The 17,229-nt window shown below is 48.8% G+C and overlaps 1 long non-coding RNA gene across 1 annotated transcript; it reads left to right on the top strand.

Annotated features, from left to right (window-relative positions):
* The first annotated feature begins 10,840 nt into the window (after positions 1-10,840).
* LOC120998409 lies at positions 10,841-11,305 on the top strand. Its single transcript, XR_005778353.1, has 3 exons — positions 10,841-11,015; positions 11,095-11,170; positions 11,267-11,305. It is a non-coding gene; the product is annotated as an uncharacterized LOC120998409 (long non-coding RNA).
* Positions 11,306-17,229: the final 5,924 nt, after the last annotated feature.

The following is a 17,229-nucleotide window of genomic DNA, read 5'->3' as shown; positions in this document are numbered from 1 at the left end:
AGAAGAAGTCACTAGTAGGCACTAGCTAGCCTAGCAGAGTGACGCAGCACAGGTCCAGTCCAGGAGGCACTCAGTTAGAACTTTAGTCTACTACTATTGAATAGACATCAGACTCTATTCTATCTATGATCTATCACGATTCAAATTCACAGTCACTAGTACTCACACAGACACACTATGGATGGAGGCAGCACTCGACTTGACAGGCGCGAGCGCAGCAGTTTCCAAAGTCTGTTCGCGCGGGCGGGAACTGGGAAGGCACGCAGCAGCGCAGCTTTACTTGTTGACGACCGTGACGTCAAGTCGTCAACTCGTCTCTGCGGCTGCCACACTCAGCCAGCCTGCGCCCGCCCAGCACGCTCTGCCTCCGAGTCTGCTGGGTCCGAACGCCGCCCCCCCGCCCCCTGTGACTCGAGTAGACGCCGACTAACTTGTATGTATCTGTGCCGGTGTGTAGTGTAGTGTACACTGTAATCACTGATTCACTGACACTGAGGTCAGTAGTGCCGGCGCAGCCGCAGCCGCAGCAAGTAGCGACTGATTATTATACTATTATATATTAGAGTTAGCGATTCAGCAGGGGGGGCACCCGGGGGGGCAAGGAATGACCTGGAGGGGGCAATTGCCCCCCCTTGCCCCCCTGTAGCGACGCCACTGATCAGAGGGCATTATAGGAGGTAGAAGAGGAGAGGACTACAACTCCCAGCAAGTCCAGCCTGTTATTATGTGATATCAGAGGACATTACAGGAGGAGGTAGGAGAGGACTACAACTCCCAGCATGTCCAGCCTGTTATTATGTGATATCAGAGGACATTACAGGAGGAGGTAGGAGAGGACTACAACTCCCAGCATGTCCAGCCTGTTATTATGTGATATCAGAGGACATTACAGGAGGAGGTAGGAGAGGACTACAACTCCCAGCATGTCCAGCCTGTTATTATGTGATATCAGAGGACATTACAGGAGGAGGTAGGAGAGGACTACAACTCCCAGCATGTCCAGCCTGTTATTATGTGATATCAGAGGACATTACAGGGGGAGGTAGAAGAGGACTACAACTACCAGCATGTCCAGCCTGTTATTATGTGATATCAGAGGACATTACAGGAGGAGGTAGGAGAGGACTACAACTCCCAGCATGTCCAGCCTGTTATTATGTGATATCAGAGGACATTACAGGAGGAGGGAGGAGAGGACTACAACTCCCAGCATGTCCAGCCTGTTATTATGTGATATCAGAGGACATTACAGGAGGAGGGAGGAGAGGACTACAACTCCCATCATGTCCAGCCTGTTATTATGTGATATCAGAGGACATTACAGGAGGAGGTAGGAGAGGACTACAACTCCCAGCATGTCCAGCCTGTTATTATGTGATATCAGAGGACATTACAGGAGGTAGAAGAGGAGAGGACTACAACTCCCATCATGTCCAGCCTGTTATTATGTGATATCAGAGGACATTACAGGGGGAGGTAGGAGAGGACTACAACTCCCAGCATGTCCAGCCTGTTATTATGTGATATTAGAGGACATTACTAGAGGAGAGGACTACAACTCCCAGCATGTCCAGCCTGTTATTATGTGACATCAGAGGACATTACAGGAGGAGGTAGGAGAGGACTACAACTCCCAGCATGTCCAGCCTGTTATTATGTGATATCAGAGGACATTACAGGAGAAGGTAGGAGAGGACTACAACTCCCAGCATGTCCAGCCTGTTATTATGGGATATCAGAGGACATTACAGGAGGAGGTAGGAGAGGACTACAACTCCCAGCATGTCCAGCCTGTTATTATGTGATATCAGAGGACATTACAGGAGGAGGTAGGAGAGGACTACAACTCCCAGCATGTCCAGCCTGTTATTATGTGATATCAGAGGACATTACAGGAGGAGGTAGGAGAGGACTACAACTCCCAGCATGTCCAGCCTGTTATTATGTGATATCAGAGGACATTACAGGAGGAGGTAGGAGAGGACTACAACTCCCAGCATGTCCAGCCTGTTATTATGTGATATCAGAGGACATTACAGGAGGAGGTAGAAGAGGAGAGAACTACAACTCCCAGCATGTCCAGCCTGTTATTATGTGATATCAGAGGACATTACAGGAGGAGGTAGGAGAGGACTACAACTCCCAGCATGTCCAGCCTGTTATTATGTGATATCAGAGGACATTACAGGAGGAGGTAGGAGAGGACTACAACTCCCAGCATGTCCAGCCTGTTATTATGTGATATCAGAGGACATTACAGGAGGAGGTAGGAGAGGACTACAACTCCCAGCATGTCCAGCCTGTTATTATGTGATATCAGAGGACATTACAGGAGGAGGTAGGAGAGGACTACAACTCCCAGCATGTCCAGCCTGTTATTATGTGATATCAGAGGACATTACAGGAGGAGGTAGAAGAGGAGAGAACTACAACTCCCAGCATGTCCAGCCTGTTATTATGTGATATCAGAGGACATTACAGGGGGAGGGAGGAGAGGACTACAACTCCCAGCATGTCCAGCCTGTTATTATGTGATATCAGAGGACATTACAGGAGGAGGTAGGAGAGGACTACAACTCCCAGCATGTCCAGCCTGTTATTATGTGATATCAGAGGACATTACAGGAGGAGGTAGGAGAGGACTACAACTCCCAGCATGTCCAGCCTGTTATTATGTGATATCAGAGGATATTACAGGAGGAGGTAGGAGAGGACTACAACTCCCAGCATGTCCAGCCTGTTATTATGTGATATCAGAGGACATTACAGGAGGAGGTAGAAGAGGACTACAACTCCCAGCATGTCCAGCCTGTTATTATGTGATATCAGAGGACATTACAGGAGGAGGTAGGAGAGGACTACAACTCCCAGCATGTCCAGCCTGTTATTATGTGATATCAGAGGACATTACAGGAGGAGGTAGGAGAGGACTACAACTCCCAGCATCTTCAGCCTATTATGTGGTATCAGAGGACATTACAGGAGGAGGTAGGAGAGGACTACAACTCCCAGCATGTCCAGCCTGTTATTATGTGATATCAGAGGACATTACAGGAGGAGGTAGGAGAGGACTACAACTCCCAGCATGTCCAGCCTGTTATTATGTGATATCAGAGGACATTACAGGAGGAGGTAGGAGAGGACTACAACTCCCAGCATGTCCAGCCTGTTAATATGTTATATCAGAGGACATTAGAGGAGGTAGAAGAGGACTACAACTCCCAGCATCTTCAGCCTATTATGTGATATCAGAGGATATTACAGGCTGAGATATAAAAATGGAGAGAACTACAACTCCCAGTCTCTATGTGATATCAGAGGACCTTCTCTTTAATTCAAAGCCTCGTTACTTCAGGTCACATGACATCAGGGCCATTAATCCTCAGCACCACATCGCTTCCGCCCACATTTTCTGGGATCACATGATGGTGATGTCATCGCAGGTCCTTTAGCACCACCTGTCTGCACTGCTGAGCTCCGCCCCCTGCTCTGGTCACATGACAGTGACGTCACCGCAGGTCCTGAACCACCACCTGTCTGCACTGCTGAGCTCCGCCCTTTCCTGCTCTGGTCACATGACAGTGACGTGACGCAGGTCCTCTACCACCACCTTTCTGCACTGCTGAGCTCCGCCCCCCTTCTCTGGTCACATGAAAGTGACGTCACCGCAGGTCATGTACCACCACCTCTCTGCACTGCTGAGCTCCGCACCCTGCTCTGGTCACATGACGATGACGTCACCCAGGTCCTTACGCTCTCTGTCCCCATGGAGAAGCTGCCCCCGGCCGCCATGATGGAGGCTCCCCTCCCAGGTAACAGGACTGCTCCGGGCTGACACTGCTGGATGTGCGGGCAGGTTCCCGGCGGCTCACTCTCGGCCATGGTTCCGGGCACATCTCGGGTAGACCCCCCTGGGTTATGCCTTGCACATATCAGTCCTCCCAGACTGCGGCAGACATGGCTCCCTGGGAGATGTGAGGGGTGAGGCAGGGCGGCCATCATGGAGACACGGGGCCGGCAGACCTTAGAGGCTCCTGTGCGGCCCCTGCCTCCGTCCATGTCTGGAACAGGTCCGCTGCGGCCACCGTCCAGGGGAGTAATGCGGCCTCTGTGGCCTCCTGGTCTGTCAGGGCGGTCACCACAGCCGGAGGGTCTGCTCTTCAATATGGCCGCCCGTTTAGGGAATGACAATGGGTGTAATGGCCGCCGTCCAGCCCCGGCATTGTATATAGGCTTACCTACAGAGCTCAGGAGGGCGCGGCTCCGCCAAATATCTCCGACATCAGGTTCTACACCAAACACAGACCTGGAGTCGTATAGATGTCCACCTCCTTGTCCTCACCCAGATTACACCCTGCAGGGATGTAGATGTCCTCACCCAGATTACACCCTGCAGGGATGTAGATGTCCTCACCCAGATTACACCCTGCAGGGATGTAGATGTCCTCACCCAGATTACACCCTGCAGTGATGTAGATGTCCTCACCCAGATTACACCCCGCAGGGATGTAGATGTCCTCGCACAGATTACACCCTGCAGGGATGTAGATGTCCTCGCCCAGATTACACCCTGCAGGGATGTAGATGTCCTCGCCCAGATTACACCCTGCAGGGATGTAGATGTCCTCGCCCAGATTACACCCTGCAGGGATGTAGATGTCCTCGCCCAGATTACACCCTGCAGGGATGTAGATGTCCTCACCCGGATTACACCCTGCAGGGATGTAGATGTCCTCACCCGGATTACACCCTGCAGGGATGTAGATGTCCTCACCCAGATTACATCCTGCAGTGATGTAGATGTCCTCACCCAGATTACACCCTGCAGGGATGTAGATGTCCTCACCCAGATTACACCCTGCAGGGATGTAGATGTCCTCACCCAGATTACACCCTGCAGGGATGTAGATGTCCTCACCCAGATTACACTCTGCAGGGATGTAGATGTCCTCACCCAGATTACACCCTGCAGGGATGTAGATGTCCTCACCCAGATTACACCCTGCAGGGATGTAGATGTCCTCACCCAGATTACACCCTGCAGGGATGTAGATGTCCTCACCCAGATTACATCCTGCAGGGATGTAGATGTCCTCACCCGGATTACACCCTGCAGGGATGTAGATGTCCTCACCCGGATTACACCCTGCAGGGATGTAGATGTCCTCACCCGGATTACACCCTGCAGGGATGTAGATGTCCTCACCCAGATTACACCCTGCAGGGATGTAGATGTCCTCACCCGGATTACACCCTGCAGTGATGTAGATGTCCTCACCCGGATTACACCCTGCAGGGATGTAGATGTCCTCACCCAGATTACACCCTGCAGGGATGTAGATGTCCTCACCCAGATTACACCCTGCAGGCATGTAGATGCCCTCACCCAGATTACACCCTGCAGTGATGTAGATGTCCTCACCCAGATTACACCCTGCAGTGATGTAGATGTCCTCACCCAGATTACACCCTGCAGTGTGATGTAGATGTCCTCACCCAGATTACACACTGCAGTGAGGACTTCACCTTTACCTTCTGTGCTGTATCGCTGCCTCACCCTTCTGGACCGTGGCATACCTGGTGATTAACTTCCCTCGGTCCACATTCCACCATATAGAATGGTCTACAGAATACTCAGTATAAGGCGTGTGTGCCCCGTGGTTGTTGTGCGGGCCGCAATGCACGAGCACAGTCAACGGGGCGCACACACCCGTGTGAAAGAGGCCTAAGGATCAGTGAGACATAGTATATAGGTGATACTGTGCTGACACTAGGGTTGGACGATATCAAAAATATAGGAGGAGACCACCGACTGCAGAGAGATAAATATGAATGGAGACGTTACACTGTATGGGGGCAGCCACAAGGAGACGTTATACTGTATGGGGGCAGCCACAAGGAGACGTTATACTGTATGGGGGGCCACAAGGAGACGTTATACTGTATGGGGGCAGCCACAAGGAGACGTTATACTGTATGGGGGCAGCCACAAGGAGACGTTATACTGTATGGGGGCAGCCACAAGGAGACGTTATACTGTATGGGGGCAGCCACAAGGAGACGTTATACTGTATGGGGGCAGCCACAAGGAGACGTTATACTGTATGGGGGCAGCCACAAGGAGACGTTATACTGTATGGGGGCAGCCACAAGGAGACGTTATACTGTATGGGGACAGCTACAAGGAGACGTTATACTGTATGGGGGCAGCCACAACGAGACGTTACACTGTATGGGGGCAGCCACAAGGAGACGTTATACTGTATGGGGGCAGCCACAAGGAGACGTTATACTGTATGGGGGTGCACAAGGAGACATTATACTGTATGGGGGCAGCCACAAGGAGACGTTATACTGTATGGGGGCAGCCACAAGGAGACGTTATACTGTATGGGGGTGCACAAGGAGACATTATACTGTATGGGGGCAGCCACAAGGAGACATTACACTGTATGGGGGCAGCCACAAGGAGACGTTATACTGTATGGGGGCAGCCACAAGGAGACCTTATACTGTATGGGGGCAGCCACAAGGAGACGTTACACTGTATGGGGCAGCCACAAGGAGACGTTATACTGTATGGGGGCAGCCACAAGGAGACGTTATACTGTATGGGGGCAGCCACAAGGAGACATTATACTGTATGGGGGCCACAAGGAGACATTATACTGTATGGGGGCAGCCACAAGGAGACGTTATACTGTATGGGGCCGGCCACAAGGAGACGTTATACTGTATGGGGGCGGCCACAAGGAGACGTTATACTGTATGGGGGCAGCCACAAGGAGACGTTATACTGTATGGGGGCAGCCACAAGGAGACGTTATACTGTATGGGGGCAGCCACAAGGAGATGTTATACTGTATGGGGGCAGCCACAAGGAGACGTTACACTGTATGGGGGCAGCTACAAGGAGACGTTATACTGTATGGGGGCAGCTACAAGGAGACGTTATACTGTATGGGGGCAGCCACAAGGAGACGTTATACTGTATGGGGGCGTTATACTGTATGGGGGCAGCCACAAGGAGAGGTTATACTGTATGGGGGCAGCCACAAGGAGACGTTATACTGTATGGGGACAGCCACAAGGAGACGTTATACTGTATGGGGCAGCCACAAGGAGACGTTATACTGTATGGGGGCAGCCACAAGGAGACGTTATACTGTATGGGGGCAGCCACAAGGAGACGTTATACTGTATGGGGGCAGCCACAAGGAGACATTATACTGTATGGGGGCAGCCACAAGGAGAGGTTATACTGTATGGGGGCAGCCACAAGGAGACGTTATACTGTATGGGGGCAGCCACAAGGAGACGTTATACTGTATGGGGGCAGCCACAAGGAGACGTTATACTGTATGGGGCAGCCACAAGGAGACGTTATACTGTATGGGGGCAGCCACAAGGAGACGTTATACTGTATGGGGGCAGCCACAAGGAGACGTTATACTGTATGGGGGCAGCCACAAGGAGACGTTATACTGTATGGGGGCAGCCACAAGGAGACGTTATACTGTATGGGGGCAGCCACAAGGAGACGTTATACTGTATGGGGGCAGCCACAAGAAGACGTTATACTGTATGGGGGCAGCCACAAGGAGAGGTTATACTGTATGGGGGCAGCCACAAGGAGACGTTATACTGTATGGGGACAGCCACAAGGAGACGTTATACTGTATGGGGCAGCCACAAGGAGACGTTATACTGTATGGGGGCAGCCACAAGGAGACGTTACACTGTATGGGGGCAGCCACAAGGAGACGTTATACTGTATGGGGGCAGCCACAAGGAGACGTTATACCGTATGGGGGCAGCCACAAGGAGACGTTATACTGTATGGGGGCAGCCACAAGGAGACGTTATACTGTATGGGGGCAGCCACAAGGAGACGTTACACTGTATGGGGGCAGCCACAAGGAGACGTTATACTGTATGGGGGCAGCCACAAGGAGACGTTACACTGTATGGGGGCAGCCACAAGGAGACGTTATACTGTATGGGGGCAGCCACAAGGAGACGTTATACTGTATGGGGGCAGCCACAAGGAGACATTATACTGTATGGGGGCAGCCACAAGGAGACGTTATACTGTATGGGGGCAGCCACAAGGAGAGGTTATACTGTATGGGGGCAGCCACAAGGAGACGTTATACTGTATGGGGACAGCCACAAGGAGACGTTATACTGTATGGGGGCAGCTACAAGGAGACGTTATACTGTATGGGGGCAGCCACAAGGAGACGTTATACTGTATGGGGGCAGCCACAAGGAGACGTTATACTGTATGGGGGCAGCCACAAGGAGACGTTATACTGTACGGGGGCAGCCACAAGGAGACGTTATACTGTATGGGGGCAGCCACAAGGAGACGTTATACTGTATGGGGCAGCCACAAGGAGACGTTATACTGTATGGGGGCAGCCACAAGGAGACGTTACACTGTATGGGGGCAGCCACAAGGAGACGTTAATTGTTATACTTTTGTCATTTTTCACCATTTCCGGTATCTGTAATTAGTCAATTGACTTCTAGTAACAACAAAAACATTACAGGGTTAATTCTGTACCAGAACGAGTGTCGATACTATTTTTTTTTAGACCGAGTACGAGTACCGATACTCTTATTTAAGTACTCACTGATACCAATCATAACAATTATATAAATAACATTTATTTTGTGACCACTGACCAACCAAATGTCCAAAAAACAGCCCCCAGCCTCTGATCAGCCTCATGTGCCCCCCAGCCTCTGATCAGCCTCTCATGTGCCCCCCAGCCTCTGATCAGCCTCTCATGTGCCCCCAGCCTCTGATCAGCCTCTCATGTGCCCCCAGCCTCTGATCAGCCTCTCATGTGCCCCCCGCCTCTGATCAGCCTCTCATGTGCCCCCCAGCCTCTGATCAGCCTCTCATGTGCCCCCCAGCCTCTGATCAGCCTCTCATGTGCCCCCCAGCCTCTGATCAGCCTCTCATGTGCCCCCCAGCCTCTGATCAGCCTCTCATGTGCCCCCAGCCTCTGATCAGCCTCTCATGTGCCCCCCAGCCTCTGATCAGCCTCTCATGTGCCCCCAGCCTCTGATCAGCCTCTCATGTGCCCCCAGCCTCTGATCAGCCTCTCATGTGCCCCCAGCCTCTGATCAGCCTCTCATGTGCCCCCCAGCCTCTGATCAGCCTCTCATGTGCCCCCCAGCCTCTGATCAGCCTCTCATGTGCCCCCCAGCCTCTGATCAGCCTCTCATGTGCCCCCAGCCTCTGATCAGCCTCTCATGTGCCCCCAGCCTCTGATCAGCCTCTCATGTGCCCCCCAGCCTCTGATCAGCCTCTCATGTGCCCCCAGCCTCTGATCAGCCTCTCATGTGCCCCCAGCCTCTGATCAGCCTCTCATGTGCCCCCCAGCCTCTGATCAGCCTCTCATGTGCCCCCAGCCTCTGATCAGCCTCTAATGTGCCCCCCAGCCTCTGATCAGCCTCTCATGTGCCCCCAGCCTCTGATCAGCCTCTCATGTGCCCCCCAGCCTCTGATCAGCCTCTCATGTGCCCCCCAGCCTCTGATCAGCCTCTCATGTGCCCCCCAGCCTCTGATCAGCCTCTCATGTACCACCAGCCTCTGATCAGCCTCTCATGTGCCCCCCAGCCTCTGATCAGCCTCTCATGTGCCCCCAGACTCTGATCAGCCTCTCATGTACCACCCAGCCTCTCCCTCTTATACGCGCGGGTGCAATGCGTGAGGTGAACGCATTGCACCCGCACTGAATCCCGACCCATTCATTTCTATGGGGCTGTCCACATGAGCGGTTATTTTCACGCATCACTTGTGCGTTGCGTGAAAATCGCAGCATGTTCTATATTCTGCGTTTTTCATGCAACACAGGCCCCATAGAAGTGAATGGGGCTGTGTGAAAATCGTAAGCAAGTGCGGATGTGGTGCGATTTTCATGCACGGTTGCTAGGATGAAAGTCTAATCATGGTTATGAGGGAAAATACTAGCATTCATAATGCAGAACGCTTAGTAGAAGGTCAATTGAGGGTTAAAAAATATTTAAAAAATTAAATCACCTCCTCCAATTGATCGCGTAGCTGCCGGTCTCCTGTTCTTTCTTCAGGACCTGTCAAAGGACCTGTGGTGACGTCACTGAGCTCATCACATGGTCCATCACATGGTACATCACATGATCCATCACCATGGTAATGGACCATGTGATGAGCTCAGTGACGTCACCACAGGTCCTGAAGAACGAATAGGAGACCGGCAGCTACGCGATCAATTGGAGGAGGTGAGTTAATTATTTTTTTTTTTTAACCCTCAATTGACCTACTAAGCATTCTGCATTAAGAATACTAGTATTTTCCCTCATAACCATGTTATAAGGGAAAATAATACAATTTACAGAACACCGATCCCAAGCCTGAACTTCTGAGAAGAGGTTCGGGTCTGGGTACCAAACATGCCGATTTTTCTCACGTGCGTGCAAAACGCATTAATGAGCGCGGTGACGTCAGCGCAGGTCCTGCTGAATGAAGACAGAAGGATCTTTACCTCATCAAAGGTCCTTTTGCAGGTCCTGAAAGTAGACGATGCCGGCTGTGCAAACAAGAGGATGAGGTGAGTTAATTTATTTTTATTTTTTTAACCCCTTAAGCCACCATGTTATAAGGGAAAATAATACAGTGATTAGACTTTAATGGGGTCCGGGGTTGCTCATCCCTATCATCTCTTAGCAACCATGCGTGAAAATCGCACCGCATCCGCACTTGTTTGCTGTTGGCTGCCCATAGACTTCCAGGCTGCTGACTGCCAGACCCCAATCACCAGGACACTCGGAGGGCAGTGGGGTGAACTCCACCCTAATCCACCCGCAGGTTCCTGCTCTCCGTTCAGCGCTCAGTATTGTATTCAGTCTGTGTGTTATCTCCTATAGGTTCTGACTCCAGGAGGAGAAGTCCCCCCGAGAGATGTCCCCGTCCTCTGTATTCCCAGGACTGTCCAGAGGAGAAGCTCCCAGAGAAACATCAGGTAGATGGATCTGAAGTCTCCCCAGAATCTGACCAGAACGGGACTGAACCAAAGACCATTTTACATTTCTGTTCTTCAGGATGAAAATCTGATGGATATTAAGGCTGAGGTTAAAGATGAAGAAGAGGAGACGGATTTATGGGGCGATCAGCAGGGTAAGGAGGGGGGCTGTCATGGGTCACCTGGATACTACTCCCATCATCTCATCATCACATGTAGTAATCTCTCCTGCCCCTGTGTGTTTCCTACAGATGGACTCATAGAAGGAAGTCCCCCCGAGAGATGTCCCCGTCCTCTGTATTCCCAGGACTGTCCAGAGGAGAAGCTCCCAGAGAACCATCAGGTAGATGGAGCTGAGCCCTATACACATCTATATAGGGGGGTCCTGCAGTCATAGAGGGGTCATAGATGGTGGGGGTCTCTTATGTGGATCTGTTAGATTTCCCACCTGTCTGCTGTATTGTCCTGAATTGTTACAGATGACAAATCAGGGGGAAGATGTGACTGATATTAAAGTGGAGGATGAAGAAGAGCGGATGATGGGCGATCCCCCGTGTAAGAGTGAGGTGGAGGAGGACATTCCAGTCCATGTGACCACAGGTATGGAATCATGAATGGAGGAAGGGAATTGGGAGGTTTCTTCAGGTGAGGCTCCACCTTAGAGCTGCAGTAAAGGAGCACTCCGGGCAGTGACCCAGCTTTGAGTCTTTAAATAGCAGGCTAATGGTTTTATACTAGTAAAGGCACCGGAGACATGTAGTAATGGCTGTTATACCTCAGGTAGGTGACATCAGATGCCGGGTGTTATAGATGACATTACTTCTACACTATAAAGGCTGGAGACATGTAGTAATGGCTGTTATACCTCAGGTAGGTGACATCAGATGCCGGGTGTTATAGATGACATTACTACTACACTATAAAGGCTGGAGACATGTAGTAATGGCTGTTATACCTCAGGTAGGTGACATCAGATGCCGGGTGTTATAGATGACATTACTACTACACTTTGAAGGCTGGAGACATGTAGTAATGGCTGTTATACCTCAGGTAGGTGACATCAGATGCCGGGTGTTATAGATTACATTACTTCTACACTATAAAGGCCGGAGACATGTAGTAATGGCTGTTATACCTCAGGTAGGTGTCATCAGATGCCGGGTGTTATAGATGACATTACTACTACACTATAAAGGCTGAAGACATGTAGTAATGGCTGTTATACCTCAGGTAGGTGTCATCAGATGCCGGGTGTTATAGATGACATTACTACTACACTATAAAGGCTGGAGACATGTAGTAATGGCTGTTATACCTCAGGTAGGTGTCATCAGATGCCGGGTGTTATAGATGACATTACTTCTACACTATAAAGGCTGAAGACATGTAGTAATGGCTGTTATACCTCAGGTAGGTGACATCAGATGCCGGGTGTTATAGATTACATTACTACTACACTATAAAGGCTGGAGACATGTAGTAATGGCTGTTATACCTCAGGTAGGTGTCATCAGATGCCGGGTGTTATAGATGACATTACTACTACACTATAAAGGCTGGAGACATGTAGTAATGGCTGTTATACCTCAGGTAAGTGTCATCAGATGCCGGGTGTTATAGATGACATTACTACTACACTGTAAAGGCTGGAGACATGTAGTAATGGCTGTTATACCTCAGGTAGGTGTCATCAGATGCCGGGTGTTATAGATGACATTACTACTACACTATAAAGGCTGGAGACATGTAGTAATGGCTGTTATACACCAGGTAGGTGTCATCAGATGCCGGGTGTTATAGATGACATTACTACTACACTATAAAGGCTGGAGACATGGAGTAATGACTGTTATACCTCAGGTAGGTGTCATCAGATGCCGGGTGTTATAGATGATATTACTTCTACACTATAAAGGCTGGAGACATGGAGTAATGACTGTTATACCTCAGGTAGGTGTCATCAGATGCCGGGTGTTATAGATGATATTACTTCTACACTATAAAGGCTGGAGACATGGAGTAATGACTGTTATACCTCAGGTAGGTGTCATCAGATGCCGGGTGTTATAGATGACATTACTTCTACACTATAAAGACTGGAGACATGGAGTAATGACTGTTATACCTCAGGTAGGTGTCATCAGATGCCGGGTGTTATAGATGACATTACTTCTACACTATAAAGGCTGGAGACATGTAGTAATGGCTGTTATACACCAGGTAGGTGTCATCAGATGCCGGGTGTTATAGATGACATTACTACTACACTATAAAGGCTGGAGACATGGAGTAATGACTGTTATACCTCAGGTAGGTGTCATCAGATGCCGGGTGTTATAGATGACATTACTTCTACACTATAAAGGCTGGAGACATGGAGTAATGACTGTTATACCTCAGGTAGGTCTCATCAGATGCCGGGTGTTATAGATGACATTATTTCTACACTATAAAGGCTGGAGACATGTAGTAATGGCTGTTATACCTCAGGTAGGTGTCATCAGATGCCGGGTGTTATAGATGACATTACTTCTACACTATAAAGGCTGGAGACATGTAGTAATGGCTGTTATACCTCAGGTAGGTGTCATCAGATGCCGGGTGTTATAGATGACATTACTACTACACTATAAAGGCTGGAGACATGTAGTAATGTCTGTTATACCTCAGGTAGGTGACATCAGATGCCGGGTGTTATAGATGACATTACTTCTACACTATAAAGGCTGGAGACATGTAGTAATGACTGTTATACCTCAGGTAGGTGTCATCAGATGCCGGGTGTTATAGATGACATTACTACTACACTATAAAGGCTGGAGACATGTAGTAATGGCTGTTATACCTCAGGTAGGTGACATCAGATGCCGAATCTTATAGATGACATTACTACTACACTATAAAGGCTGGAGACATGTAGTAATGGCTGTTATACCTCAGGTAGATGTCATCAGATGTCGGGTGTTATAGATGACATTACTTCTACACTATAAAGGCTGGAGACATGTAGTAATTTTTTTAATAGTATCTTTTTATTTATTAATTTAGCAAAAAGCATAACAAACACATCAAATACAGACAATCATAAATTGAGTCCAGTACAAATCAAATACATGGGATCAATCATAACAGTTCCTCATGACCCAAGTTTGGGACAAAAGAAAAAGATATCACTTTCAGGATGAACAGTACCCAACATATCAATCCTAAGGAAGATTAAAAGTACTGCACACACACACATTCACACACGCCTTCATTGGTCAGAACAGTCTTTCAGTCATCTATGGTACTAGAGTCTGGGCTCCAATCCAGGGGTCCCATATCTTCATGAAGCGATCAGGGGTCCCTCTTCTCTCATACACAAACTTGTATAATTCAAGATCAGCATTAACTAGATGTACCCATTGTTGCACAGTAGGATTCTTAGGAGGTTTCCAGTTGAGAAGGATAGTTTTCCTAGCATAATATAAGAGTATTCTATACAGCTTCCTGCCAAATTTGGTGGGAACAATCTCGTTGGCTACTCCCAACAGACTAGTGAGTTCAGTACAGACGTTAGGAAAGCCTAGTTTGTCATTAAAATATTTATGGATCTCTTCCCAGAAGCCATGAATAATCGGACACTGCCAAACCATGTGTATAAGACAACCGTTTTCATGTCCACATCTTGTACAATGAGGGTTCGGCAATTTACCCATTTTAAATAGTCTCACAGGAGTATAATAAATCCTATGAAGCCATTTAACTTGAATCAACTGATCCCTAGCACTTACCACTGTAGATCTCCATGTACAGCTAGATTCTTTAACATGAACATCTTCCAAACCTTCAATGTCCCTTTTCCACCTAACAAATGCCCTGTCTAGGGGGGAGTCCTGCAACGCCATCAACGACGCATACAGGGTCGACACTGGTTTGACCAACGGAACCCTCCTAATCGCTGCCTCAACTGTACCACACTCCAGCTTTAAAGGTTCTCTACCAAACTGAGCCTGACAGGCATGCCTGAGTTGAAGATATCTATACAAACAACGCTGGGGCAAATTAAACTCCTGTTTCAAACTATTAAAGGTTCTAAATAGGCCCTTATCATATAGTTGGGTAAGGTAGCGCACCCCCCTCTGAGGCCAAAATTCAAACTCCAGTAATGAGAACAGCTCCGGAAGCACTCTGTTTCTCCACAAAGGCAAATATGGCGACCAAGTAGTATCATTCTCATCAGGGTTACATTTCTGACCCCATTTGACCCACATCTGTACTGCAGCAGCCATCGATTGGGTGTAGTGTATTGTAGACCTAGCCCCCCTCCTATACGCCAAGTTCGTAAGTGCCTCATAGGACCCCAATAAAGCTGCCTCCAACACTACCGCCGGGTTACCTGAGTAAGCCCGTACCCACCACGCCACATAGCTCAGCTGCACCGCTACATGGTACATGTACAGGTTTGGCAAGGCAAGACCCCCCCGCAGGTAAGACGCCTGGAGGGTGGATCTCGCTATTCTGGGAGAAGACTTATTCCATAGAAAGGGAGCGATTATTCTATCCAAAGTAGCAAAATGTCTCTTGGGGAGTAACACTGGGGCAGCCCTATATAAGTATAGCAATTTTGGGAGAAGAATCATTTTTACCACATTGATACGCCCAATCAGAGTTAAAGGAAGGTTTTCCCAAGCCTCTAGCTTTCGAGTAATGGATTGCATTGTAGGAGCAACATTCAAATCATAAAATTTTGCTACTTCTTTATGAACAATAATCCCCAAATATGTAAATTGCTCCACAATCTGAAGCTTATTGTTCACCGAAATGCGAGCTGGGTCAACATCATCAACCAGACATAGACTAGACTTAGCCCAGTTCACACGGAGACCCGAGAAACCCCCAAATTGATCAACAACACCTAAAAGGGTATCCAAGGATTTCCCTGAATCTGCTAGGTTAACCAGCATGTCATCAGCATATAATGAAAGCTTTTCTGATATTCCAGCTATTTCCCAGCCTTCTATACCTGAGTTAGAGGATATGAGTATCGACAAAGGTTCCATGATTAATGCAAATAACAGGGGGGAGAGAGGGCAGCCCTGTCTAGTGCCTCTACCCAAGGGGAAGGAGTCCGATGTGTACCCATTCACCCTGACTCTCGCCGAAGGGGATCTATAAAGCATTTGTAACCAGCACAAAAATTTCTCCGGAAAGCCCATTTGAGTCAGTACTGCCCACATAAATTCCCATTCTACTGAATCAAATGCTTTTTCATTGTCTAAGGACGCAAGAGCCCTCATACCTCTGTTATCATGTTTGACCTGAAGATTAGTGAACAATCGCCTTAAATTAATATCTGTGGTTTTCCCTGGCATAAAACCCGATTGATCTACCCCAACCAAGGAGAGAATTACCCCCCGCAATCTTAACGCCAGTACCTTCGCAAAGATTTTGACGTCAAGATTCAGAAGTGAGATAGGTCGATAAGAGCTACATTGGTCAGATGGCTTCCCGGATTTATGAATCACCACAATCGTTGCCTCCAGAAAGGACGGTGGCAACGAACCACTTTCCAGTGCATACCTCAACAGCTTCCCAAATCTACTAACCAGGTCTTTAGAAAATCGCTTATACCATTCAGCAGGAAATCCATCGGGTCCCGGGGTTTTCTTGGTTGCTAAGGAACTAATGGCCGTTTCAATCTCCAGGTCAGATATGTCTGCCGCCAGGGCTCCCCTGTCATCTCTGTCCAAAGAAGGAATATTAATACCTGCTAAGAAATTGACAATTTCCTCCGAAGTACACGTGATCTTGGGGGCATACAATGTCTCATAATAGGAGGCAAACTGTCGGCAGACATCTCTAGGCTCCCTCAATAAGATCCCTTGGTCATTCAGAACTCCCGCCGCCACCGTTTGCTGTGTCTCAGATCTAGTCAAGTACGCCATGGCCCTGCCACACTTATCACCATCTGAAAAAATAGTTTGCCTCTGATTTAAAAGTTTCTTCTCAGTATATTCAGTTAAATGCAAAGTAAACCTACGCTGCGCCTCAAGCCACAAAGTCTGCTTCTCAGGGCACGGATCTAGTATATATAACCTCTCCTTATCAGCTAGTTCCGTCTCTAGTTTTATCCGTTTGATATTCAGTTCCTTTCTATGAGTTGCAATAGCAGCAATCAATGCCCCTCTCATTACTGATTTGAAAGCATCTCATTCTACCAGAGGATTCGTAG

Source organism: Bufo bufo, chromosome 4, assembly GCF_905171765.1.
Source record: "Bufo bufo chromosome 4, aBufBuf1.1, whole genome shotgun sequence".
Classification (NCBI taxonomy): Eukaryota; Metazoa; Chordata; class Amphibia; order Anura; family Bufonidae; genus Bufo; species Bufo bufo.
Note: the sequence above shows the minus strand (reverse complement) of the source record. Positions and strands in the feature narration are given on the sequence as shown.